This window comes from Temnothorax nylanderi, unplaced genomic scaffold, assembly GCF_030848795.1.
Source record: "Temnothorax nylanderi isolate EJ_2023f unplaced genomic scaffold, tnyl_v1.0 TNYL_tig0224_pilon, whole genome shotgun sequence".
In the NCBI taxonomy this organism is placed as follows: domain Eukaryota; kingdom Metazoa; phylum Arthropoda; class Insecta; order Hymenoptera; family Formicidae; genus Temnothorax; species Temnothorax nylanderi.
In genome coordinates, this window is record NW_027249286.1 from 244032 (window position 1) to 271528 (window position 27497).

A 27497-nucleotide genomic window follows, 5' to 3' on the forward strand; every position below is an offset into this window, starting at 1 on the left:
GTCTTGGATGCCATTTGCGAAAAATAATGCCATCAACTGGAATTTCCATGCTTGGAAATTATTCCCGTCGAACTTTTTCACTCCACGAGCTGAGATATCGTCACTCATGACTGATACGATTCGCGCACCGTCACCGCCAAAACGAAGCCACGCGGTCCACAGTAATGGCCGCCCCGCGCACGCTTTCGCCCTTGCCACGAAAACACCTCTCGCGTCCACACCTCTCTCAAAAACGCAGCTCAGGCTGGCCTGGGCCCATAACCTGTTGTAGATATATAGATATGAGGTGAGGGGGTGGCCGGAATAAAATAAACTTGTTCGAACCGTACGCTCGCACTTTATTTTATTCACACGAGGTCAGGTTGTAATGGCGTTCCAGACAACACTGCTCGCTCGGCGGGGCAGCTCGTGGTCGCGCGCGCGACGCCTGCGCGCTCGACTATAGCCGAACATCCTCGAGCGTCTCCGATCACAGCATCGAGAATGCTCGGCTTCCGGCTAAAGGCCGATTCACAGATGCGCGCCAAACTATTTCGCCTTAACATCTTATATATTTTCCTCGGTTTTATATGAGATTGATTGGAAAATTTGAAGGTTGTGGATGAAGAAGTTACGAGGCGGATGATAATCTATGGGAGCTTTTCAGCAAACGACACAAGTAGAAGATAGAATTGATTTACTTTAGCTTTATAAAAAATTAGCCAGGAAGGGACTTGGTTTACAATTAAAAGATCTTATCCACACTTATCCATCCGTATTATGCGTACACTAACTACTCTCTTAAGCTAACCTAACTACTTAAACCTAATCTATCACAACCTTATCTTTGGCTTAATTTATTTCCTTTCTCTTTTTTAATTCCTTTTCTCTCTCTTTCCATAATTTCCGCAACATCTTACCTTTATTTAGATCTAGTTCATCACTCCACAGCCTTTTCCACTTCTCCGTCCCGTCATTACCTAAATCCTTAAACCATACACTTGCTGTCTGACATTCCTCTACATAATGTTCCATACAGTCATTGCCATCGCCGCACAAAATACATTTTTTACAATCTTCTTCTAACCAATATTTGTTTGCTTCTTCCAAATTTCCGCATCTCAGTTTTACTAAAGCTCTCACATCATCACCTATCCTTACCCTTTATAAATTATTTTTCTTTAAATATTCCGGACCTCCATCTAACTTATCTAACACTCTATATTTTTTATTATACCTTGCCTCTAAGATTTTATTTCCTTCCCATTGTCTCTGATTATCCCTTTCCCTACTTATTATTTCTTTCTCTAAATTCGCTCCCTCTCTTCTCAGTTCCTCCAGTATGCCTATTCCCCATCCATTCCTGTTGTAATATCTTTCTCTCTCAATATGTTCCGTAATTTTCTCGCGATCGCGGATCAATACCGTACCGGTAACGCCATCCGTCAGTCGCCCTCCGAACGAAGGGATTTCGCGCCGCTCCCCCCGTCAACCCTCACCGCGAAGTCTCTCGCGGCACGTATCGATCCTGTCATGCCGTGATCGCATGATCCCGGAAACGCAGGTGATTGGTCGATACGCGTCGCGCAAAGGAAAGCTCCCGAAACACGAGAGTTCGCGGTCAGTAGCAAAAAGTACTCCGGTTCACGAGGTCGTATACCGTCGTGCTTCCGTTAACGTACTCCGGTTCACGCGGTCTCAAAAATACCGTCGTGCATCCGAGTTTACTGCTCTGTCAGAGCACCGCTAATTATCGCGCCGTTCGTGCGTGCTGCAATTCGCTCTCGCCTCAGCGAGCAGTGAACATTCGCGTATAAGTCACCCTGCGTGCCTCGCCATTGTGCGCTCGATCATCGTGATCGAGCCGACTTTTGTGAACATTCTCGCGTCTTGTGTTACGAACAAGTGCGACTGCTGTATAACGCCTCAAGTGCGTTCATCACGTGCAAGCTACATTGCGCGTTTTAATTGCCATCGCCTCCGCGCTCTACGAACACTTTCGTATCACGTGATCAGCGCTCATCGAATCACGTGCGCGCCGAGTGTCGTGCTCACATGAGAGCGCGGCAACCAGCATTTGTATTAACCTGACAATTAAACGATATTTGTGCATTCCTCCCAAATCAAGTGTCTCATTCAAACCGCACGTCGAATCCCTGTCGGGGTCGACCCGGCATCTTACGCCAATTGGCGAACCGGAGTTACGCCCGGAAAACATAAAAATTCGCCAACACAATACTATACATATCCTTCCACCCATAAGCTTCCTTTTCCTTCCAACAGTGCTTTACAATATCTCCTCCCATACCTTTTAAAATTCTTTCTTCATATCTCATTGCCCTTATGCCCCATCCCAACCTTAATTTATCCAAGCCTATTTCCCTTGATATCACATACCTTGGTGTACAAAATTCTATAGCAAATATCCAACGAATATAGTCCATCATTATTTTCTCTAACTCTACCTTCTCTTCCCACCCCCAAATTTCTACCCCATAAGCCATAACACTCTGCACCAAATATTTAAACATCATCCACTTCCTTAAGAAATTCTCCCTACATATTCTTTCTCCTAGTTCCCAGACTTTTCTAACCGCCATCCTACCTTTTTTCATCAATTCTTTAATGTGATCCTTATAGTTACCATTCTTATTAAACGTAAATCCTAAGTATTTAAAAGTCTATACCTCTTCTATATATTTTTCACCTCATTTCCATACCTCCTTGCCTTCTTTTCTTTTCCTATTAAACACTAAAATCTTTGTCTTCTCTGTACATAGCTCTAATTTTCTTTCCTTTCGGAATCTTTTCAGTGTGCTCATCATATCTATCAATGCATCCCTATTTCTCGCTACCATCACAATATCATCCGCATACTCTAAATTCCAAACCCTAATCTTATCTACCTCTATTCCTCCTATTCCTCTCTTTTCCATTACCTCAGCTAAATCCGCTATATACAGATTGAACAGAAGTGGACTCATTACGCATCCCTGTCTTACTCCTTTTGATGTCTGGAACTCCTCCGTACATCCATGACTGGTTAATAGCGAGATACCTCTATAATTACCCGTCCTCTCTTGATCTCTTTTCTTGTATAGTGGCACTATTATGCTTTTCTTCCAATTCGAGGGCATCCTTCCTTCTCTCCATATTTGTCTTATCAAATCCACCAGCCTATTCCATAAAATCCCACTCGCATATTTCCACGTCTCCATTGGGATCCCGTCTACTCCCGCAGCCTTTTTTAGCTTCAATTTCTTCAACGCCAATTTGATCTCCATTTCTGTAATTTCGTCCTCCTCTTCCCCCTTTTCTTCTTGATGCCTTGTGCTCTTCCTGCTCTCATCCTCCTTGTCCACTTCCGTCCCTCCTGGTAACTCCATGAAGTGCCCTCTCCATTCATTCTTGTCTATATTATTTTCCATTTTTATCCATACCTTTTTGTTCCTTTTCTTATTTATGTATTTCCAAACTTCTGCTTCCTTCCTTAATTTCCTTAACTCCTCTTCTTCCTTCCGTCTCTTCTCCTCTTGTTTCTTTAACTGTAGATCCCTCAGCTTTCCTTTCTTTTCTATGTACCTTTTGCCGTTTCTCCACCTCCTATACATCCTATGCACCTCCCTCTTCTTTCTAGTACAGCTCCTGTCCCACCAGTCCTTATGTCCTAGTTCCTTTTTCTTGATTCTCACCTTTCTTTTAACCATTGCTCCATGTACAATTTGCTTAATTCTTTGCCATTTCTCCTCCACCGATCTACATACTTGTCCATCTTCTTTGCATAACTCCTCCGTCGTCTCTTTATACTTCTGTATAGCATCCTTATCCCACTAGACAACTAGGTTTTCCTCTTCTTTTCTTGCTTCTCCTTCCTCTTCTTCCTCTTGTCCCCTTTCTTCCTCTATTTCCACTTCCAGAATTAACGGCATATGATCTGAGTCCACTCTGTCATCTATCCTAAATTTTACAATCTTCTCGTGCACATTTTCACTTACTACCGCATAATCTATTACCGTACTACCTCTAGCTCCTACATAGGTGTATTCGCCTTCCCAACTCCCTCTGTCATTCCATTTAATATATACCATCCTTTCTCTTGTACCCATTCTACAAAATTCCTTCCTCCGTTACTGATTATCTTATCTTTACTTCTCCTTTCCAACTCCATCTCCTCTATGTCCAAACCTCTTAACTCTCCTATGCTTATATTAAAATCACCACCTATTATATAATACTTCCTTTCTCCTCGTCCTCCAATAACTTATTCATTCTTTCCTCCAACTCTCTCTATCCCCCCGAGTTGTACACCGAAAAAATCCTACAATTTTCTTTCCTCCTATTTCTGATACCACTACATCCCCCTCTTCCTCCTTAATTAACCTACTACCTGCTTTCCCCCAATCCCTCTTTTTGCCTATTACAAAACCTCCCTTTGCTCTCCCTCTTCTTTTTACTTTCCTAGCATAGCTGCATGTCCATTCGTGCGTTTTTGGCAGCTTGTCTTTAATCTTTTCCCATCCCTCTTTTTCTAGCCATGTTTCACATAAACTAATGAAATCAAACTTTCCTATGTATTTCCAAAACTCTTTATCTTTATTTACTAAACCCGCTGTGTTCCAAAATAAACATCTTTTCCCCCCTTTTATGCCCTTCCCTCCCTTTTCGGTTTTCCTTTCCTCTATCTCCTTCCTTGCTCCTCTCCCCTGTGCCACCTTCCTGGCTTAAACGACATTTTGTTCCTTCTCATTACCCTTGTTCCTGCCCCAACTTCCTCTCTCTCCTCACCTTCCATTCTATTTTCTCTGCCTATCTCCTTTTCCAACTCCGTCCATACTTTCCAGACTCCCTCCACTCTGACCCTTCCAAAACCTACCTTTATCTCTTTACCTCTATTTCTTTGCTCTTTGGCCCATCTATTCAATTTTTCCTGTATTTTCCTTTCCTCCCAGCTTAAATCATTTTCTATAAAGACCTTACCTCCTCTTTTAACTTACTCTTATTTCTCATTATTTCCTTCTTCTTTTCTTCACTCTCAATTTCTACTACTAACACCGTCCCACTGTTCCTATTACTTACCACTTTGCATTCTACTTCTAACTTTTCTTTTATAAAATCCTGTATTCATTGTCTACCTCCCCTTATGTCCCCTTCCACTTCCTTCGGTAATGCTATACCTTTTATCACTATATTGCACCTTCTCCTCCCTCTATCTTTATCCGCCACCCACTTCTTAATCTTGCCTACTTCCCAATTACTTAACCTATCTTCGCTGCACTCCGAGAAGGATCCCGCGTAAGTACTCCCTCTTCTACTATAATTATCTCTGCTTTCCTTATCACTAATTACGCTCGTTCCTCCCCCCTTCGCTTCTCTCTTCGTACATGCATACCTTCTTTTCTATATCTTCTAACCTTTCCATTACACATTTCTCCAAATCCTCTATTTTCTCTTTAATCTCCCTTATACTTTCTTCCCACACCCTCTCTAGTTCTTTGCTGAGCTGTTCACATAAATCCTTCCCTATTTTCTGCCATTCATCCCCTTTTCCTTTACCCTCTTCTAACCTAAACGTTACTTTCTTACCATTATCCTTTTCCTCCGTAACTAATTTCCACTGCTTACTATCCTGCCTTGTCTTAACTGCCTTTCCCGCGATTCCCGTGCTTCCCGCTTCTCTGCCCGCCATAACCTCTCGCGCTCGCTCGTCTTTCCACAACGAATTCTTACCCTATTATTACTCGCCCTTTGTCGCCTCCACTCTTACATAAACCTCCAACCTTGTTAATCTACTCTTCCTTACCTTACTTTCGCTACTTATCTCTCTAAAACTAGTCTAAAATGCGCGCAGTCACTCACGCTCGCACGCACTCACGCCACTTTTTTTTTGTTTCCCGTTGGAAGAGTGAAAATTCCTCGCGCACGCCCGGCCCCGGCCACCGGGTTATGTGGGGCTTGCACACACTAAAAACACTCTCCCTGAAACACAGGACAATGGACCATAGTCACGACACGCGGGAGACACGAGGTATTACATCACGTGACGAGACGGTCCGTGCGCCGAGACGCCCGGATACACGTAACAATTACACGAAAGACACACGGTAGGTCAACATAGGAGTGCTTTGATCCCCGAGAGAAAGACCGTCCCTAATCGGATGATGAGCGCACGCGCGTCATCATCCCATCACCTCGGGGGCCCCGCACGATAACGGTGTGACGCCGAGACGCCAACAACCGCATCGAGGGGGTCCCTTCATCGGCTACGAGGAGGGTTCGCCCGGGGAAGTCCACACCCCATAACAGACGCACACGGACTAGGACGTGCACGAACTAAGCGAACAGGAACCCCCTCTATCCGTAGAGGGATTTCACATAGACAAAAACACGAGTGCGAGTCCACGCACTCGTCTAACGATAAGGGACACAGACCCTGCACCAAACATAAAGCGAACTCGAAGTCCGCTACAGTAGGCCGAGATACTCGGCTAGGGAGAAGGATTGTGCCCCTCCCCTAGACCCCGGGCGGACCCAGGGTCCAGGGGAAGGGCACGAGAACAGAAAGAGGGGAAACCCCGCCGCGGGAGACGGAAATCCCCCAGGGGACGGCCGACCGCAGACCGCCGCCACGAAGGGCTGACGAGTCCCACTGCGAAGCAGTGGGGTCGGAGTCCGAACAGCAGCGAGCGGCAAGCCACGGCCGACCAACCCCAGGAGGACCCCGCGGCCCAACGGCGGGGATTCCCACACGAATGATAACCCCCGCGGCAGCAACCAGCGAGGCGCAGGGAAGGGCGACGAGCGCCGACCGCCCCCGAGCTGCCAGCCCCCCAGGGATCCGGGAGCATCGCACCAGGCGATGCGCCGGACCCCAGGAGGAGGAAAGCCCGCAAGCCGGCCGGCGTCCGACGCCCACCCACACCACGCCAGAGGCAAATCCGCGGAGGTAAAGACCAAGGGCGAAGCATCGAGCCGAGCCCCAGAGTACACGCCCCCCCACCCCCACGGCTCCCCCGCACAGTAGGAGGAGAGGAAGGGGCGGGGGAGACGAACATCCGCAAAGTCCCAACGCAGGGACAGAACGCAAACGCAAAATATATCACAATATAACGCAACGCAGTAAGGCAACGCAAGCCACGCAAGTCATCCAGTTAGGGAACGCGTCTCGCAGCATTCCCATCCAACAGCTCCTGCTGGCGCCTTTTTTCGTCCTCTTCCTTCCTCCGAAGGACGCGCTCCGCAAACGAGGAAAAAGCGTTCCATGCTTCACGGCTAGCGCATATCGCTGCAACCAGCGTAGCCAAGGAGAGATCCTGACCAACCACGGCCGTTAGTTCGCCGCGTTCGAGGCTCCAGTGGTTACACACCGCAAGGGTGTGCTCCGCTGTATCGATTTCCAAGTCGCAGTAACGGCAAACAGGAGTCTCTTCCCTCTGGATCCGATGTAAGAAAGACCCGAAACAGCCGTGGCCAGTCAGGAACTGAGTCAACCGGAAAATCAGAAAGCCAGTTCGTCTGTCAATCCACGCTTCAAAGCTGGGTGAGATTGCTTCCCTCGTTCGTTTTCCAGGCAGGTGTTCTTGCCGAATGTATGCAGACCATTGTCCTTTGAGGGCCAACCATTCCTCGTCGCGGAGTTCAGAAGGGGCATCAGTGTAATATGTCCCAGTGTCCTTCAAGGCTTTAAGTCGCAGATATACGCGTCGAAGATAATCCGCGTAAATATGAATGGGCGGAACCCTAGCCAGCAATGTGGCGGCCTCATAAGAGACCGTGCGGTAAGCCATCACTGTACGTAACGCAGTGAGGCGGATCGCACGGCATAGCAGACGCCGCTGAGTACCCAATGCCAACAATTCCCCACTCCAAATCGGGGCCGCGTAAAGAATAATCGAAGTGATTACGGAATAGTAGAGTCTTCTCTTTGCCTCGATAGGACCTCTCAAATTAGGCAGAATGCCGCAGAGCGCACGGCCAACCCTCGTGACCTTAGAGGCCACATACGAAAAGTGTTTACAAAAATTTAGCCGCGTGTCAAAATAGACACCGAGGTACTTCATGTTGTTGGAGAGGTTTATCCTGACGCCCTCCACTTCAATATAGGCGTCTCGGGGGCGACGGCCAAATAAAATGGCCTCGGACTTAGACCAGGAGACCCTCAATCCCAGCAGACGGATGTTAACGAGAATATGTTCCAGGCAATCCAGAACATCGGTGCACACCTCGTCGTAGCTGTCACCAACTACCACGAGCAAGGTGTCGTCCGCATAGCAGACCAAGTGACAGTTCTCGTACAGGATTGTTCCAAGTACAGCATCAAAGGCCAAGTTCCAGAGGAGGGGGCCCAACACCGAGCCCTGTGGGACCCCCCTATTGACCCTCCTCCTGCGGCGCGTCCCATCCGGGGTGACATATCTCACCCATCTGCCCGTAAGATAATCGTCGATGATGCGACGCAGATATCGGCGGAAGCCCTTAACCCGGAGGGCTCTTCTTATAGCAGGGTGCTTGACCGAATTAAAGGCATTTTCGATGTCCAATGAAAATGCCATTACAACTTTACCCTGCGCACGTGCTTCAGTGATGATGGATTTCACTAACAAGGGAACGGTCGGAAGTGTCCCTACCCGATTTGGATGCGCTTTGGATATGTTGTTGAGCATCAAAAAATATTAGACTCGTATTTTTTTTTGCTGCTTATCTCAACGTTTATTGGTTGAAAAAACCCGATTTGGAACCTACCCGATTTGGATGCGTTTTGAATATGTTGTTGAGCATCAAAAAACATTAGACACGTGTTTTTTTTTGCGGCGTATCTCGACGTTTAGGGGTTGAAACAACCCCTCGAAAATAACGGATTTTATAGTTTTTTGCGAATATCTTCGAACATGTAAGGCGTAACGACAAAAAATTTGTACAAAATGTTTATGGCTTTTTGTGCTCTTTACAATGGCGTAATCAGATTTTTCAAATTTGTCACATTTTTTAATTTAACTCCACCTCGTCAAGAAGACAGATGGGGCGAGCCTTCGGAATATCGCCGGGAACGGCTTCCTCTTTTGGTATGAGCACGAGGTCCGCGACTTTCCAGTTAGATGGGAAAGTTCCGTGCTTGAGGCAGAAGTTGAAGCATTGAGCCAATCTGGCATGCATCGTCCTGGGAAGCCTCTTAAGAACCGTAGCTCTAAGTCCGTCGGGGCCAGGGGCCGTGGAGGTGTTAATTTTAGCCGCGATAGCCCGCGTGACCTCTTTAGTGGTGACAGGTTCTCGGTCCTCCTCACAGTCGCCAAGGTCCACCGGGACAAGCGGATTACCCGGTGGGAAGAGCTTATCCATTAATTCTCGCAGTACATCGGGCTCAAGAGAGGCAGTAAGACCCGGAGTGGATCTACGCAGCTTACTTAAGACGACTCTATACGGGAGCCCCCAGGGATCATCATCCAAGGTGGCAATCAACTCCTGCCAAGCCCTGCTCTTAGCTCTACGGATTTCGTGTTTAAGCTCCCTGTTCGCAAGGAGATACGTCGTCCTCTTGTATTCCAATATCTCAGGCGAATCCCGGGGTCGACCTCGGGTCCAAGCTCTTCTGGCCTCATTTGCCGCTTCGCGAAGCAATGCGATCTCCGCACTCCACCAGTATGCCGGAGGTCCCCGCGCAGACGCGCGAAGGCGAGGTACAGCGGCCGCACAGGCGTCGGAGAAGCATTCGTGTATCCAGCGATCGGGTGGCACACTCGTGAAATACTTCTCATTTTCAGGGGTGACAGCGCATCTCCACTCGACGGCAGCTTTAAACAGCTCGACATCCATTTCTTTGAAATTCCATCGAGTGGGTTGCGAAGGTTTATAGGGCCTAGCGATGGACTCAGACACAGAAAAAGTAATGTATAGGTGGTCTGATAATGACGCTATATCGTCGCGTATAGACCAGTCCCTCACTCGGGCAGACAAATCAGAAGAAGCCCACGTAAAGTCTATGATGGATTGGCCCTGATGTCCAACAAAAGTAGGTCTGTTTCCTACATTCAGGAGTCTGAAGTCCATGTGTGCGGACCATTCCTCTAAGAGGTCTCCCTTGAAGTCCGTAGCTGCGGAGCCCCATAAGCGCGCGTGGGCGTTGAAGTCTCCGCAGATGAGAATTCTATTATTCACAGCAGACAAGCACAAATTGGTCAGCTCGTCAAGGAAGCTGGAGTAGCCAGCGCGGTTTATATTCGGCGAGACATAACAGGATACGATATACGTACTACCGAATTTTACGACAACTGAATTCTGTCCTTTCGCAGCCAGGACCGCCGGGAAGTCCGCAATGCGAGGGTTAACGTGCACGGCAGCTAAGCCGTTGTAGCTGCTAAACTATTGCTAAGAGCTGGGTGTGCGAGCTGGCTCGGAAACCACGCACACGGCAGCCCCCAGATCCTCGGCCTGATGTAGAAGCAAGTCCTGCGCTATCCTGCTCCTGTTTAGGTTGACCTGAATGAAGGTGGTCATTGCGCTTGTCGATTGGCGTTATTGGCGCGCGGCCTTCGAACTACATCTTTAAAACAAGTGGGGGAAGATCCCAGGCGATGGTTGGGTTGTATGCCTCTATCTGCGCAGATCACGCAGTGGGGATCTGCAGAACAGTTCTCGATCCGGTGTTCCCGAGATCCGCACTTAAAACATGACCCGGTTCGGTCCTCCGGGTGTGCACACGTATTTCTTACGTGTCCGAACCGCCAGCACTTAAAGCACTGGACCGGCTTAGATTCTAGAAGCTCAACGCGAGCGACTGTCCATCCAACATTAATTCTCCCCGTAGAGCTCACCTTGATAGCAGAGGCTAATGGGCATTTGGCCCAAATGGAATTTAATCCGTTACGTAATGGTCTGATATTACCAATCTTAATACTGGCCTCATCGCAGTTTCCTGTTTTTGAAATGATGTTCAGGATTTCGAACTTGTCAATTGAATCATCGAAATTTCACAGTCTCAGCTCGCCCATGGTTGTGGGCCTATTGACTCGAGCGGCTGAGTTCCCAAAAACCTCCTTCAGTTTTCTAGATAATTCATCTGCCTTAGCGGCACCATCCGCTCCAGGAATCTCGATGATCATCCCGCCGTTTATTCCACGTCGAACCTTTGACCTCTCTATACCGAGAGAGTCCAACTTGATATTGTCTCTTGCCTTCTTCAAGAGATCCGCGTACGACGTTTTTGAGTCCATGCTGGTAATCGTAATCGCCGCGGAGCTTGGAGGTCTACGGCGAGGGGCTCCACGGACTCCATCAGCACCGGGAGTCGCTGTGTTTGTGGATGTGGGGGCTCGACGAGCCACTCGTCCCATGCCACTATCCGCATTTCCAGAATTTCGAACCTTCCGATTATCCTTAGTAGGTTCCTCCATAGGGGGACCATCCGAGTGTGCCGCTAGTCTCGCCCTCAATTGACGTCTCTGATCGGCAAGGAGCTCCATCTGACCATTAATCTGGAGCAGTTTCTGGTCAAGCTCCTCCCTTTCGCTCGAAGCATAGGCGGCTCCAGAGGAGCCGGTACGCTTCCTCTCAGGTGTCTCAGCGTCGCGATCCGAAGGGATCTTGGCCCTGATTGGACCGCCACGGGGGGTCCTTTTCGCGCTATATTTCCTTCCTGTACGGGAATCTGTACCGGATTCACTAGAAAAGACCCGATCATTTTCCTTTAGTAGCTGATTGCTAAGGACATTAGGCCTTGTCCGAGCAAGTGAAGGAAACTCAGATCGCGTATGACGTTGCTCCATAGAAGGTTTCTTAAGAGGAGAAGAAGGCATCGTCTCTCTCCGGGGAGGACGGGACACGGGCATGAGAAAGTCCGAAGCAGCACAACGGGCTTCCAGTTCATTTCTTAATTTATTATTTTCCTCCTGTAAATCAGCATAGCGGAGATCCAAAGTGATCGAAGTCGGCGAAGCCTTTTCGAGCCTAGTGAGACGCTCTCGAAGGACGTCCATTTCCCTCTTCAGCATAGCATTTTCTTCCTTAATTAATGATTGTTCTCTCTTATTCCTCTCTTCCTCACGTTTGAGGGCTCGTAATTGCGCTAAGAGCTCAAGGTTTTGAGCTCTCAAAGAAGAAGAAGAAGTGTCTCCAGTTGACTCTAATCTGTTAAAAAGGATAGAACACACCTCGGAAACGTTGAGCAGTCCACCCTTGACGGAGCCACTCAACGGTCCCTTGAGGCTATTGCTTTCCGACCGAATCATCTCGATTTTTTCAAGAGTCTCCGAAATAAGGTCCGACAATTTTTTAGTGTCTAAATTATTCAGCTCCTCCGGTGGTACGATCTCCATCCTAGTTCGGCCATCCAGGGAGACCGGCGACCGAGCTGGATCTCTCGGTTTGATTCGGGACTTCCTAGGCTTTTTAAGAGACCTAAGGCCCTGAGAGTGAGGTGTCCCCACCGAACCTTGGGAGAGAGGGGACGTCTCCGCCTTTCTCTTTGACCTCGTCATCATCCCCACGGTGTCCTCCACATCCGAGTCGTCGTCCATAACTATTGGATCTCCAACTGAGGTACCTACGCTCCGATTATGTGTGGACCCCCTACCATCTACATTGTGTCCCTGCTTGGTTCCCACGTTGAAATGAACGAGATCCTCATCATCGTCTGCTTCGTTACCACGATGCGTTTCAGAAACTGGAGAAGCAGGACGATCCAAATGGTCCGAATAAGCTATTTTCCTTGCCAAAACAACAGCAGGATCAGGCTCCGCAGATCCCCGTCGTTGATCATTGGCCGCTTTACTTATCGTCCACTCCGGACGTAAGTTGGCCTCTTCGGTGGTTATGCTCGCTTCAGTTTCAGTTTCCTTTTTTTTAATTTTTTTTTTATCTTTTTTTCCTTTTTCATTTAGCCCATTGGTTGATTCTGGAACAGTATCCAACGACACGGGGACGGCTGGGACCGTACCCTCCCCGCGCCTACCTCTGGGTGTCCGATCACCCTGAGGTGGTAAGTTTTTTTCCGTATCAGTGTCCATTCATGCAAGAGTATTGGTTTTTTATTGGGGTGGCCTTCCCCTAGGACAGCATAAGAGATATGCGTTGTCCAGGCGCATATCAATGGACCGCTCACAAAAGAATGTGCACTGCCCAGGTACGCATCCTATAACCTGATGTACGGCTATAATTTAGAGACTATCCCTACGTAGATCATGAGCAACACGCAGGGTGTCTATATAGATGTAAGCCAATCCTGCGCGTACGACGAGAAAAACGCAAAAGGATTAGCCAAGAAAGATTGCTCGTAAAGACAAGCCCATACATGGCATAAAGTGAAATTAAGTTAGGAAGAAGATTGCTCAACAGAGTGAGCCCGAAACGCAGAAACACATGTTAAACAAAATGTTGTGTTTAAGTAGAATTAAGTTCACTCTGGGAATATCGTGTTTCATACTGATCGGAAGTTAATTCTAAGATATGAGAATCAACATCAGAAAACTCGTATATCATAAATATATATTTGAACAAGATTGTAGAAATTTCTTTAACTAGTTAAAGTCAAAATTGCCCGGCATTTGTGAGAATTTTGATCTGTTTTATTTCTATTTTGTTTTGTCATAGAAACGCACAGGGACAGCAATCGTCAGTAATCAATTACAAATAAATACAGGGTGTATTAGAATGTTTGGTACTTTTTTCATATTTAGATAGAGCGAGCCAAACTGAGTCGAAAAGTCATATACCATTTTGCAATTTTCGCAATAGTTGATGAGTTATTAATGATTAAAAATCGCCGTATTGGCCCGGCCCACCGCCAAATCCAAGCGCGCGGCGAGATGCGGCCGCTTCGCGGTCGGCGCGCGGGCAGTTGTTTACTTCAAGCGGCACGAGCGGCGCGTAACGCCGGGCCCCCGTCCTGAGCGATGATAGTTTCTCGCCTTTTTTAAATAGAAATAAAATTTTCTAACAACATAGAAAAATTTTTTGTGCGTACTTATGTACATACGTGTGTACATGCATACACAGTAAAATATCAATTGTATTGCTTAAAAAAGCGATTACTCAATTTACTTTTTTTTCTGTTAGTAAGTAACGGTTGTCTTTAAGAAAGAATATTTTCTTGATAATAGTCTTAAAATGTACAAATTTTAGAAAGAGTCTTTATCATGTACTCGAAAGAAGAATTTATACTCCTTCAAAGAACATAATAAAATTTTATTAAAGAAAAGTCAAAATAATAAATAAAGTAATATGAGGACCCTCGAGATTAAAATAGGAGAAGTCAAGGCTATGAGGGTCAGACGCAGATCACAGTGCGTAATATCAGAAATAACTGATTTATTCGTCGTTTTGATACATTACATCGATCTGTACGTTTCGGCTCAGTTTTGAGCCATCTTCAGCGGCAGTTACAGAAATTAAGTTACACGTTCTCCGTACCGTATGGTGAGTTTACTGATTCAAAGTATCAGAAACATAGACCAATTGATCCATATCTGTAAATTTGTTCAATTAATGTTGAGATATTAAAAAGATTCCTTAGGAAACTCACCATTCGGTCTGAATAACGTGGAATACAGAGCCATGTACATAATGAATACTCTCTGGGAGAAGACTTGACGATCTTGTCGACACGACACACAATGATATGAAAGGTCTTGCAAGAAGAGGCATCTAATTGTTTAATTCTTCAATTAAGAATATAAAATTAAAACAAAAATTCGATTTACTTATTATTTTGACTTTTCTTTGATAATATTTTATAATGTTCTTTGAAGGAGTATAAATTCTTTTTTCATACAAAGTACATGACAAAGTACATGACAAAGACTTTTTCTAAAATTTGTGATAAGTACATTTTAAGATTATTATCAAGAAAATATTCTTTGTTAAAGATAACCGTTACTTACTAAAAGAAAAAGAGTAATTCGAGAATTACAATTATGTACGTAATAAAAATTTAAGAATCAAAATTGTGTACATAAGTAAAATTCGTGAATTACAATTATGTACATAATTTTAATTCCCGAAAAATTTTTATGTCATAACATAAAATAAATTCAGAATTAATATTTTGTCTAGACATAATTTTAATTCTGCATTTTCAATTATAGCTTAATAATAATTCGATGAATTATAAGTATCTGGACATAATAATAATTTCTTTTCTTTGAGTATCAATTTAATTTGGTAGTATTTTTATGATGATATTAAATAGCAAAACGGCCGTATACGCACACGCAAAAAAATATCATTCTAGTGCTAAAAAAACCAATTACTCAATTTTCTCTTCCTTTAAGTAACGATGATCTTTACAAAAAATGTTTTCTTGATAATATTACTTAAAATAAATAATATTCTAAATTCTAATTATTCAGTTCTTCAGTTAAGAATATAAAATTAAAACAAAAATTCGATTTGCTAATTATTTTGATAGGAGAAGTCAAGGCTATGAGGGTCAGACGCAGATCACAGTGCGTCCCTTATGAAAAAAAACTATTGAAAAACTATTGAGAGCGAATTAACTATTGGATAACTATTAGATTTGAATAGTACGTACTATTCAAATTTAATAGTTAACTATTGAAAGTCCAATAGTTAATTCGCTGTCAATAGTTTTTTTTCATAAGGGGTAATATCAGAAATAACTGATTTATTCGTCGTTTTGATACATTACATCGATCCGTACGTTTCGGCTCAGCTTTGAGCCATCTTCAGCGGTAGTTACACAAGTTAAGTTACACGTTCTCCGTACCGTATGGTGAGTTTACTGATTCAAAGTATCAGAAACATAGATCAATTGATCCATATCTGTAAATTTGTTCAAATAATATGTTGAGATATTAAAAAGATCCCTTAGGAAACTCACCATTCGGTCTGAAAAACGTGGAATACAGAGCCATGTACATAATGAATACTCTCTGCGAGAAGACTTGACGATCTTGTCGACACGACACACAATGATATGAAAGGTCTTGCAAGAAGAGGCATGTCGTAGGTCAACACATCGGCGAGGATTATAACAAAGCACGATTTGACACCGTCACAATATTGCATGTACCAATAGTAAAACCCCGATTTGCCAACGACCAAGTTCATGAGCATGGATTACAATTTGCTCAAAACCGTGACATATGCATGATGCAAAAAATCCGTGTCATTTTGAGACGGTGTCAAATCATGCTATGTTATAATCCTCGCCGGTGTGTTGACCTACGACATGCCTCTTCTTGCAAGACCTTTCATATCATTGTGTGTCGTGTCGACAAGATCGTCAAGTCTTCTCGCAGAGAGTATTCATTATGTACATGGCTCTGTATTCCACGTTTTTCAGACCGAATGGTGAGTTTCCTAAGAGATCTTTTTAATATCTCAACATTAATTGAACAAATTTACAGATATGGATCAATTGGTCTATGTTTCTGATACTTTGAATCAGTAAACTCACCATACGGTACGGAGAACGTGTAACTTAACTTCTGTAACTACCGCTGAAGATGGCTCAAAGCTGAGCCGAAACGTACGGATCGATGTAATGTATTAAAACGACAAATAAGTCAGTTATTTCTGATATTACGCACTGTGATCTGCGTCTGACCCTCATAGCCTTGACTTCTCCTATTTTAATCTCGAGGGTCCTCATATTACTTTATTTATTATTTTGACTTTTCTTTAATAAAATTTTATTATGTTCTTTGAAGGAGTATAAATTCTTCTTTCGAGTACATGATAAAGACTCTTTCTAAAATTTGTACATTTTAAGACTATTATCAAGAAAATATTCTTTCTTAAAGACAACCGTTACTTACTAACAGAAAAAAAGTAAATTGAGTAATCGCTTTTTTAAGCAGTACAATTGATATTTTACTGTGTATGCATGTACACACGTATGTACATAAGTACGCACAAAAAATTTTTCTATGTTGTTAGAAAATTTTATTTCTATTTAAAAAAGGCGAGAAACTATCATCGCTCAGGACGGGGGCCCGGCGTTACGCGCCGCTCGTGCCGCTTGAAGTAAACAACTGCCCGCGCGCCGACCGCGGGGCGGCCGCATCTCGCCGCGCGCTTGGATTTGGTGGTGGGCCGGGCCAATACGGTGATTTTTAATCATTAATAACTCATCAACTATTGCGAAAATTGCAAAATGGTACATGACTTTTCGACTCAGTTTGGCTCGCTCTATCTAAATATGAAAAAAGTACCAAACATTCTGATACACCCTGTATATACAGCATATTATCTTGACAGATTAAGTTTGTTCCACAAAAGTATTATGGAAAAATTCCATAATCCGTTCACCAAACTATACTAGGACAAAAACATCAACGAGCGTTTCCAAGTATGTTTATACAGCATATTATTACTTAAATAATTGGAACTGTTCCGCAACAGTAATTGTGAAAATATTACGTAATTCCGCTAGAAAGATCTAGAGCAAAGTCTTCATTGATCGATTTCAAATATATTTATTCAATATAACATTATCACTCGAGTTTAAATATCTCAGTTGCAGCAAGATCCACTAAATACCACATATAAGTCATTATACATGTGAACATGTGATCATAACATCAAAAGTCCCTAGATCAGGAACAAGAATTACCCATCTTGTAATTCCTGATCACAAATCAGAAGATCGCTCGCGCATCAAGATTCTAACCTGTGACTATCAGTTAACAATAGTAAGCAATAGCATCGTTCTCTTACCGTGCAGTGATTAAGGAAATGTGCGTAAGGATGGAAATATAATTGTGAGTGAATATAAATTCCAAAAGACATACAACAAAACGTGCAACAAAACGTACAACAAAACGGAGAGGTCCAATAACAGTGTATAATCATGTATTGTTAATAAATAAATAAACAGATCAATCAGAGATTGTTTATAATCCGTATTTGTTTCTTCATTCCTGGGTCCTGCAAATTAAACACAGCTTCAGCCGACCCGCACGTGGGAATAATAATATTATATAATGTTATAATAGAAATAATTAAAAATAAATAATGTGCCGATCCACGTGCAGGGTATTTTTAATGTATTTTCTGGACCTCACCGTATCTAAAACGAAACACAAAAAGTACAAATCACAAATTGCAATATTCACTGCGGGCAAATACTCTCATAACCTACAATAGGCCAGAATGGACCTGTGTATATGTATGTGATTGTTTGATAAATATAATGTATACACATGTTCACTTATTTATTGCCAGCAATAAACATTGGATACAGTAAAACACCATAACAAGGATAGACTCCACAACAACAGCCACATATTGAACAAGGAACATACAGAATTTCTCTCATCGGAATGATAATACTGCGAAAAAACGCATGTTTCACGAACCTATCTATATTAACAATATCATTCAATAAATAATATCGTCGCAGATTTAATATTATGTACTCGGTATAAGCGCATTTATGACTAGATAGACGCGAAACAAGTCACATTGCTAATTTATCAAAACGCATAGCTGCATTATTAACATTATGTAACGCAAGTATTATACTAGAATCTGACGTGGGTTTCGCACCAAATTAAGCACACAGACACAATGCGTCATGATGACCCGACAAACCCCGACAAGAATGATCCCCCGGGAAGAGTCATGAACACGAGTGTGTGGAACTTCGCGAAACGTATGCACACGAGTCGCGTATCAGATTTGAGGTTAAGTAGGACCAAACCGACGAAAACGGCTCATACGCGTGAACCTCATCCGGGTGAAGTCCGCAGCACCCGTCACGACATGAATAATCGTCTAAATAGCCAGTCTATCTGATGAATCGCATGCAGCAGCATATTAGAGTTCATCGTGTTCATCACCCGTCACACGACCGGCAGGATAGCGGCCCGACGGTGCCGATCACCATACACACGCGGATGCCCGCCCTCACGAAGAGCCGAAGCCTATAGACTCCCGTGTTCATATACGCGTAGAAACACGGAGATCAGCCAGAAGACGAGTCGGCACAAAACGTCAGTCAGCCAATTGTTCATTAAGATCACTATCCTTAACTTTATGCGATGAATTGCCACATCAGCACGGCACAAAATGGCCGCACAACGGCATAATGATGAACAGAAATCAACGTTGATTAACACATAACAATCAACTCATCAACAAGAGTCGTATACAATGTTATTATGAGATTATTTACGTCCATAGAAAATAAATTGGGAGCCTATAAAGCCATTAAGTCCTCTATAAGATAGTTGAAACATCGTCCCTTTATGCATTTCAATCGTATCATACGTGTCATAGGCGAGTGCTGATTTCTATCAAAAATTATATAAATGATTAAAATATCCATTTCAGCGGGTTCTTATTAGTGCCCAGAATCAAAATATATTCGCTTCTCCAAAGATAGAAGAAGGATCGCGAATATTTCGTAACACTTTGAGCACGACACGAGGCATCACTCAGCAACGTGAAAGGGCGTTGCCACACGAAATATAAAGTTATTAATGTCTCAACAATCATTAGAAAATCCATAATAAAAATTATGTCATTCTATTCAGAAAAGCAACGCGAATCGTCACGTGTCAGTCTTTACAAGAAAATAAGTTTTAAAGACGCTGATAGACGAATCATCACTCGGCGGCATATATAAAGGCGTGGCCGTATGAAACATAAGATTGTTAATATCTTAACAATCCTTAAGATATAGATAACAAAATTTATATCGGTCTATTCGAAATCACAGCACGAATCACCATGTATCAGTATTTTTTGGAAAATATAATTTTAAAGGTCACTTATTAGACACATTGTGCGGAGCGATCACGGAGCACGTCCGTCCTCCTTCGTGCCATGGCCAGACTCTGCACTCACGCCACCTAACCAAGTCCCGCAAGCGACACAAGTATCATTTTATCTTTGTTACTCATTACCAAAAAAGAAAGATAGAATGATGCTTGTGTCGACTTGTGTCGCTTGCTGGAAAGCTCCCTTTATTTTGGATTTTGGGAATCAATGGGTCTGTTTTCTGTTGCTGAACTGGCTGCACTAGTTCAGAGTTTATCTTTTTTCTTCCAATGTGGAGAACTAGTGCAGCCAGTTCAGCAATAGGAAATTCATATTCCAAGAATTTATGATGGCGTAGAATAACCAAGGATATCTTTTTCCACTGATTTATTACGATAAAAGAAATACAAAAGGTGGCTGTTGCACGAACAAAACGGAAGGACAGGTAAGTGCTTTGCAAGAAGAAGGCGGAAGCTGGCAAGGTTCGGAAACATAAGAATACATGTTGAGGACGATTAGTTTTCGCGCATCTCGAACTTTCCCGATAGGAATGCTGACACGAGGTCGGCACGAGGCGGGCCGAAATAGGCCAAACCACCCCTCTCTTATCACCTGTGCCCCTGCTCCGAATTCTGTCGCGGACACACACTACCGGCGTGCGAGTGTATATCGTCACCAGAATAAACGCGACTTTCATACATAACGGTGTGATTTCTCTGTGCTACCCTATCTCTCGCAACCGTGCGTTCCCAGATAATCGCAACAGGTTATGGGCCCAGGACGTGTACCCACCTGAAATTACCTGGAAGGAGAGACTTAGGAAGTCCCGCGGAAAGATCGGGAAGACGCGCGCGGTAACTCCCCACCGCGTGGCAGATCGGTATCGCGATCGAGTTACGGCATTGTCTGCCAAATTTTTCTTGACCTTTTTTCTCTTTCTTTGTGTCGTGCGAGTTGAGTTCGACGATGGCAGAAGAAACGATGACGAGGAACATTACGAAACTCATCGGGAGTAATTATCAGACCTGGAAGTTTCAAGTGACCGCCCTGCTCATCGCGAACGGCGTCTACGACGTCGTCTCAGGGGAGAGACGTGTGCCGGCAGATGCGACAGATGCGGCGAGTCAAAGTGCACGCAAGCAATGGGTGAAAGACAACGCGAAGGCGATGGTCCTGATCTCCACATCCATCGGAGAATCGCAGCTCGAGTGCCTGCTGACGTGCACGAGCGCAAAGCAAATGTGGGATCAGCTCAGCTCCATTCACGAACAGAAATCCGCCTCGAACAAGCTCGTTCTTACCCAGCGCTTCCACGAATACCGCATGTCCCCCAGTGTTTCCGTCGTGCAGCACGTTGCCAAAGTCAGAAATATGGCGAGCGCCTTGAGTGATCTCGGAGAGAGGATTTCCGAAATATCGATAATGGCCAAAATTCTCGGAAGTCTCCCTCCAAAGCATCACGCCCTGCAAACCGCGTGGGACAGCGTTGCTTCGAGCAGCCAAACGATTGATTATCTGCAGGAGAGATTAATCAAGGAAGAGAGCCGGCTCACCGCCGAAGAAGACCGCACCAGTGCGCTCGCTGCCGCGAGTACCGACGGGAATCGCAAGTCGTAGGATTCCGGTGTGAAGGGGCAGCGGAGCAAGAAAAAGAGCCTCGAGTGTTTCTATTGCCGTAAGAAGGGTCATTTCGAGCGAAACTGCCGAAAGAAAAAGCAGGACGAAAACTTGGACCGAGGCAAAAACAGTGCGCAAGAGGCCGCGTTTATTACTGTGTGTCCCTTGGCCGGAGGCGACAGACGGCGGAACGATCGAGCCTGTGGGCCAACCCGTGAGCAGGTGAAGAAGTTATTGGATGAAAATCTAACGGAAGTTTAAATCACTGATAGTGGAGCGTCCAGACACATCACCTACAGACGTGATTGGTACAGTGATTTTCGTCCAACAAATAATGTTTCCGTATCGCTCGGTGACAACGGAGTGTGTCAGGCATTAGGCTCAGGGACAATCTTCGTCGAGAGACTTGTCGACGGCGTTTGGTGTGGCGGACGTATCGAGGATGTCCTCTACGTGCCGCAAATGAAGAAGAACCTGTTCTCCGTGGGTGTTTGCACAACCAAGGGATTCGACGTATACTTCCAAAACAAACAAGTTATGTTTCTGAAGGACGGCGAGATGATAGCGCAAGGCGTTAGCAAAATAACGAAATCTACCGAATGTTCTTCAAAGTCACCTTCAAGGAAGAAGCGAACGCGTCGACGAGCCTTCAGACCTGGCACGAGCGGCTGGGTCACGTCAATAAGCGGACGCTGAAAGAGATGGCCGAGAAAGGACTCGTCAAGGGGGTCAAGCTCACGGGCGCCAAGGATTTCTTCTGTGAACCATGCCAGGCCGGGAAGTCGCACAGACTTCCATTTCGCCCGCGAGAATCGGAGAGGGCGTCACAACCTGGTGAGCTGTTCCACTCCGACATTTGCGGTCCAATGTCCGTGGAATCCATTGGCGGTGCGAGATACTTTGCGACCTTCAAGGACGACGCCTCAGGTTTCAGGAAAGTATACTTCATAAAGCATAAATCCGATATACTTGAATGCTTCAAGGAGCTCGAGAGTCTTGTGCTGAACCTACTCGGACGACCGATGAAGAAGCTTCGCACGGACAACGGCCGCGAATACTGCTCCAAGGAACTCAAACAGTACCTGGTGAAACGTGGCATCCAGTCGGAGTACACGGCGCCATACACACCGGAGCAAAATGGAAAGGCCGAGCGTGACAACCGGACGATCGTCGAAAGCGCTCGAACAATGCTCCACTCAAAAAAACTTCCCCTGACGTTATGGGCGGAGGCGGTGAATACGACGGTCTACATTCTGAACAGGACTCCATGCGCCCAGACTCCAGGGATGACGCCATACGAGATTTGGACGGGCAAGGTGCCGAATTTATCTCATGTAAAGATCTTTGGATCAGACGCATATGTTCATGTACCCGGACAGCTCAGGACGAAGCTGCAACCGAAGGCAAAGAAGGTCATCCTCGTAGGTTACCAGGAGGGTACTAGAAATTATTGCCTCTTTGATCAAAGTACCAGGCGTGTTTCAGTTGCGAGAGATGTCACGTTCAATGAGGGTACAACGCGCGCGATACCCTCAGCCAAGGAATCCGGAGACTTCGAGGCCGCGCTGCCAGTAAATGAGGACGAACGAGTCGACGGCGTTGGGATGGACGAATCAGCGGATGACGGAGGGCCGGTGGATGAGATTCCCGCCGACCAGGCTCCTGGAGCACTGGAAGAAAAACCTCCGCTGCGTCGGGACCACCGTTAGCTCAGAGACAGGCATAACATCCGACGACCGGACAAGTTGGAAGTCAACGTCGTCGAAGTTAACGCGCCTGCGACATATCAGGAGGCGGTAACAGGTCCAGATGCACCAATGTGGACGAAGGCAATTGAGGACGAGCTGCAAGCTCACCGGGATAACGGCACGTGGACTGTAGTGCCTCGAGGTCAGGACCGACAACCCATTGATGCAAAATGGGTGTTCAAGGTTCAGCGGACGACAACTGGAGACATCCGACGTTTCAAAGCGCGCCTGGTCGCTAGAGGATTCAGACAGAAGGAGGGGCTGGACTGGCCGAAACCTTCTCGCCTGTCGTACGATACGACTCGCTGCGTGTTTTGCTGGACGTAGTCGCTGCAATGGACCTCGAGCTCGTCCAGTTTGACGTGAGAACCGCATTTCTCTACGGAGATCTCACCGAGGAGATACACATGGAGATACCGGAGGGTCTTGTCGTCAACGACGCCAGGAATCGGGTTTGTAAACTTAACAAATCACTATATGGTCTAAAACAAGCTTCTAGATGCTGGAACAGGAAGTTTTCGGACTTTTTGAAGCGGTTTAACCTGGTGGAGAGCATCGCCGACCCGTGCGTGTTTTACGGTTATATCAAGGGGATTGCAGTCTACTTGGCACTGTACGTCGACGACGGACTGCTGGCTGCAAAATCCCGGGAAGTGCTCGACGCAATAATCTGTGCCCTGCGCGAGGCCTTCGAGAACACGCTTGGAGACGGGAGCGTCTTCGTCGGGTTGCAGATCGAGCGAAACAGGCAAGATCGCACCATTTTTATCCACCAAGAAGCTTATGTTACGCGATTGATAAATAAATTTTTAATGACCGAGGCTAAAACCACAAGTGTACCCGCCGACCCGCATGCTCCGTTAATTCCGGAGCCGAAAGGAATGATTTTCCTTGCGTCGAAGTACCTTTTCGCGAAGCGGTTGGGTCGTTAATGTTTCTAGCCATGGTCTCGCGTCCTGACATTGCGTTTGCGGTGAATGCTGTCAGTCGTCATTCAAATCGGCATAACAATAGTCACTGGCAGGCTGTTAAAAGAATTTTCAGGTATCTGCTAGGAACACCTAATCTAGGTATTATGTACGGAAACGGCGGGAGCGAGCTTCAGCTAGAAGGATACTCCGATGCAGATTACGCCAGTGATCTTGAGACCAGAAGGTCGACAACGGGATACGTTTTCATCCTGGCCGGCGGGCCAGTGTCGTGGACATCCCAACGGCAGAAGCTCATCACGCTCACCCAAGGAGAACACATAAGTCAAAATGACGTCAAAATGACATCTTTTAAAAGTCATATTTGTTTAAGTAATGATGACGTCATTATGGTTCCTGGCAAGAACGATTTCGTGACGTCATAATGACGTCAAAACAACGTCTTCTTGACTTTTCTCGTGATTTTTTTCGTACATATTATATATAATTAATAAGATACTTATATTTAAAAATATATTAAAAACTAGTTTATTTTTAAATTATTTATTATATTTTAAGTGACTGTGATGTACATGTACCATAATACAACACTGTATAATATTTGACATAAAATATAATATTATAATTTTTAACTTATATATATTGTACGATATTTGTTGAAAGATATTAGACTGTTCTACGGCATGGTTTAAAATCAGGGAATGTGTGAAAGAAATTCAGCGAGAACAGATGGTACTAAAAAACGTTATAAAAACTTATAAAGTTATAAAGGGACATAAATTATAAAGTAGCGAAGTTACTTAATAAACTGGATAGTATATTTTTTTATAAGAAATCATAGTATATCAATATTTTGAAGTAAAATGTTAAAAGCACAGAATCTCGAGTCTGATTGGGTGTTGTCGATCAGTGACTTTAACACTGTGCAAGTATTTGCAATTACAGCCGCGCTTTGAAAAATTCCACAAAAGAAACGCATGAAGCGCGGATAACGAGTTATGGTGGCGCGCACCCTCGGTTATAAACATTGTTAGTATGCACCGTTCCATTATTACCATTCGTTCTAATACATGCACGAAGATCCACGTGTCCGGCCAGACGTTTCTCTGAGGTATCATTCCCGATTATTACCCCAAAAAGAGTAATACCTAATTATTTAGGTCCCTTATACTTTTCTTTGGCTACTTGTGTGAAATCATCTCTTCATACTGCCTGTGGCAGCTTGAAGATCGCTTTGCGGAAAATTTTTCAAAATAGCACCTGGAAATACCAAAACAACTCAATGAAGTTATTGCCAATCAGATGTATGTATATATGTACGTTTGTTCAATCAGAGTGCAACTTACACTGAAGTGCTTCGTGGAGTGGGGTGCCTTCAATGCTTAATTTGATCATACCCGATCCTGTCCAATTAAGGGGCTACATCTACCTAGAGGCCCGAAAAATAGGTCGAAATTCAGAAATTTTTTTTTCAGAAACGATTAGTGGGAATAAAACGAATTTTTTTGTACTTAAAGATACATGTTTTGAGAGCTTTAAAAAAAATTTTTATTAAAAAATGTCCAAAAACAAAAAAGTTATGGCCGCCGGCAGATGATAAGTTTTTTTTCGACACGTTCGGCGGTGGACACTGTCCAGTTAAAACGGTTGATCTGAAATAAAAAAACCAAAGGGGTTATTTAAGTTAACAATAAAGACGAGTCGTTGAGGATCGCCGATTTTTAAAATCGATTTTTTAAACAAAATGGCAACAAATTGAAACTCAGGTATGGAAAATCTATGAAAAAATGTCGTCATTCTTACGTAATTATTAAAAAATAAAGATCGATTTAAAAAAAGTAAGATCGTCAACGACCTCTAAATGTTTCTCAGCGTATTTTGTGTAAATTTCAAAACGATCCATCGAGCGGTTTTCCAGATATGATGTCCACCGGCTTCGAAAACAGTGTTTTGAGAAAAACGCGTTTAAAGTTTCAAGTATGGTTCTACTATTGTTAAGTGAAGAATTTTTAACTTTACCTCTAGTCGTCAATTCCAGGACCATATAAAGTACCCTCAGCAGCAATTGCAGCTTCATGCGAAGAGGATTGTTTTTGTCTGCGAGCAATTCTCCCTTCGCGCGTCGCCTCCTGCACTCGAATTTCAGCTGAATTGATGCGCTCTCGGTCTTGGTTCTCGCAGTGTCTTCAATTTTTGATGCCATTATTATCACTTTACGTACGCTTTAAAACTCGAATACAGAACAGAAGAGCAAGTGCGTAAAGTCTACTAGTACGTCTACTCGCTAGCTCAATGGCTTTCGTACTGAATTTTAACGGTCCTCAGCTGAAGGACACAGGTGGGGTCGCTCCCCTAGGCCCCTAAAAGGGACTCTTTTGTCATGAACAACAATACACAAGATCGAGAAGACAACTGAAACCCAAAATACCGCTAGAGCTATATTTTCCATGCGCGCCACGTCAGGTAGCGGAGCTCGAACGCTCGAACGCTCGAACTTGTTTTCTTCGGAATTCTATAACTTCGTCAATTTTACAGATATCGATGTAAAATTTTCAGGATATATTCTCAACACTTGAAACTTTTAGAAAATGCAATAAAAAAATGCAAAAAAAAATTTTCTAGGTAGATGTGGCTCCTTAAGAATACGCGCAAGTTTGTTTGATATGATTTTTGGTAGCAATTTTCCAACAGCAGATTTTTCTGTATCTGCGCGAGAAAATGAAGCGAAATAATCGACCTAAAAATGTAAAATACGAAATATCACTTTTCAAGTAAATCATTAGTTATACGAGGTTACTACAATACTTACGGTAGCATTGAAGTTTATATCATTTTGAAGAAACTTCTGAAACGAATTGAATGCCTCGTGAGTCTGGAGGGGCAGCTGCAGCAAATTCTTGGGCCGTACTACTGCCTGCTCTCCAGGAAATAGCTTCCGCAAGATTCTTTCTTAATTAATCAAAAGTATATCGATTTTACTGCTCATTTCTTGCAGTAGTTCAGCCTTGACTAGCTGTACCGTCGAAGACTTTGAAGTGACAACAGCTGAAACAAAATTTCGTTTTGCGTAAAAGTCCTGAAAACCTTTGGCGTTTTCTATCATATAACATTTACAGGTTTCCGCAACAAAATCTTCTAAGAACACGTTTATATCCTCCGGTTTTTTATTGCCATAGTAGACACCGATGATAAACGGATCTGCCTCGTCACTAAAACTCCCAAGAATCGGCCAAAACTCGCCATCCGTACTGTCATATAAATTTAGCCCATCAATGTTTACATCCATAACTATTTCACCTTTGTCCATTATATAGGCATCAGATAATTTTTGGCGTATGTTAGCTTGAATACCCTTATACCACATCTTTTCTGTACCAATTACTTTCAAAGGAACTTTTCGAGGAGTTTTCAAAAGAGTTTTATAACTTTTGGGTAAAATGGGGAAAAGAGGTTGCAATCTAGAGAGCAAATCATTAATTTTTTTTCTACTTACGCCTCGTAATGCCTACGC

General features: G+C 44.2%; 1 protein-coding gene and 1 long non-coding RNA gene across 2 annotated transcripts in view; one reads left to right on the plus strand and one right to left on the minus strand.

Moving 5' to 3' along the window:
- Positions 1 to 27497, plus strand: part of LOC139779410 (glycosyltransferase 25 family member) — a 109239-nt gene that overhangs the window by 46309 nt on the left and 35433 nt on the right. The gene's annotated exons all lie outside the window — the stretch shown is intronic.
- Positions 14260 to 14661, minus strand: LOC139779404 (uncharacterized). The gene is made up of 2 exons (XR_011719888.1): positions 14489 to 14661; positions 14260 to 14432 (listed from the first exon to the last, which is right to left on the minus strand). It is a non-coding gene; the product is annotated as an uncharacterized lncRNA (long non-coding RNA).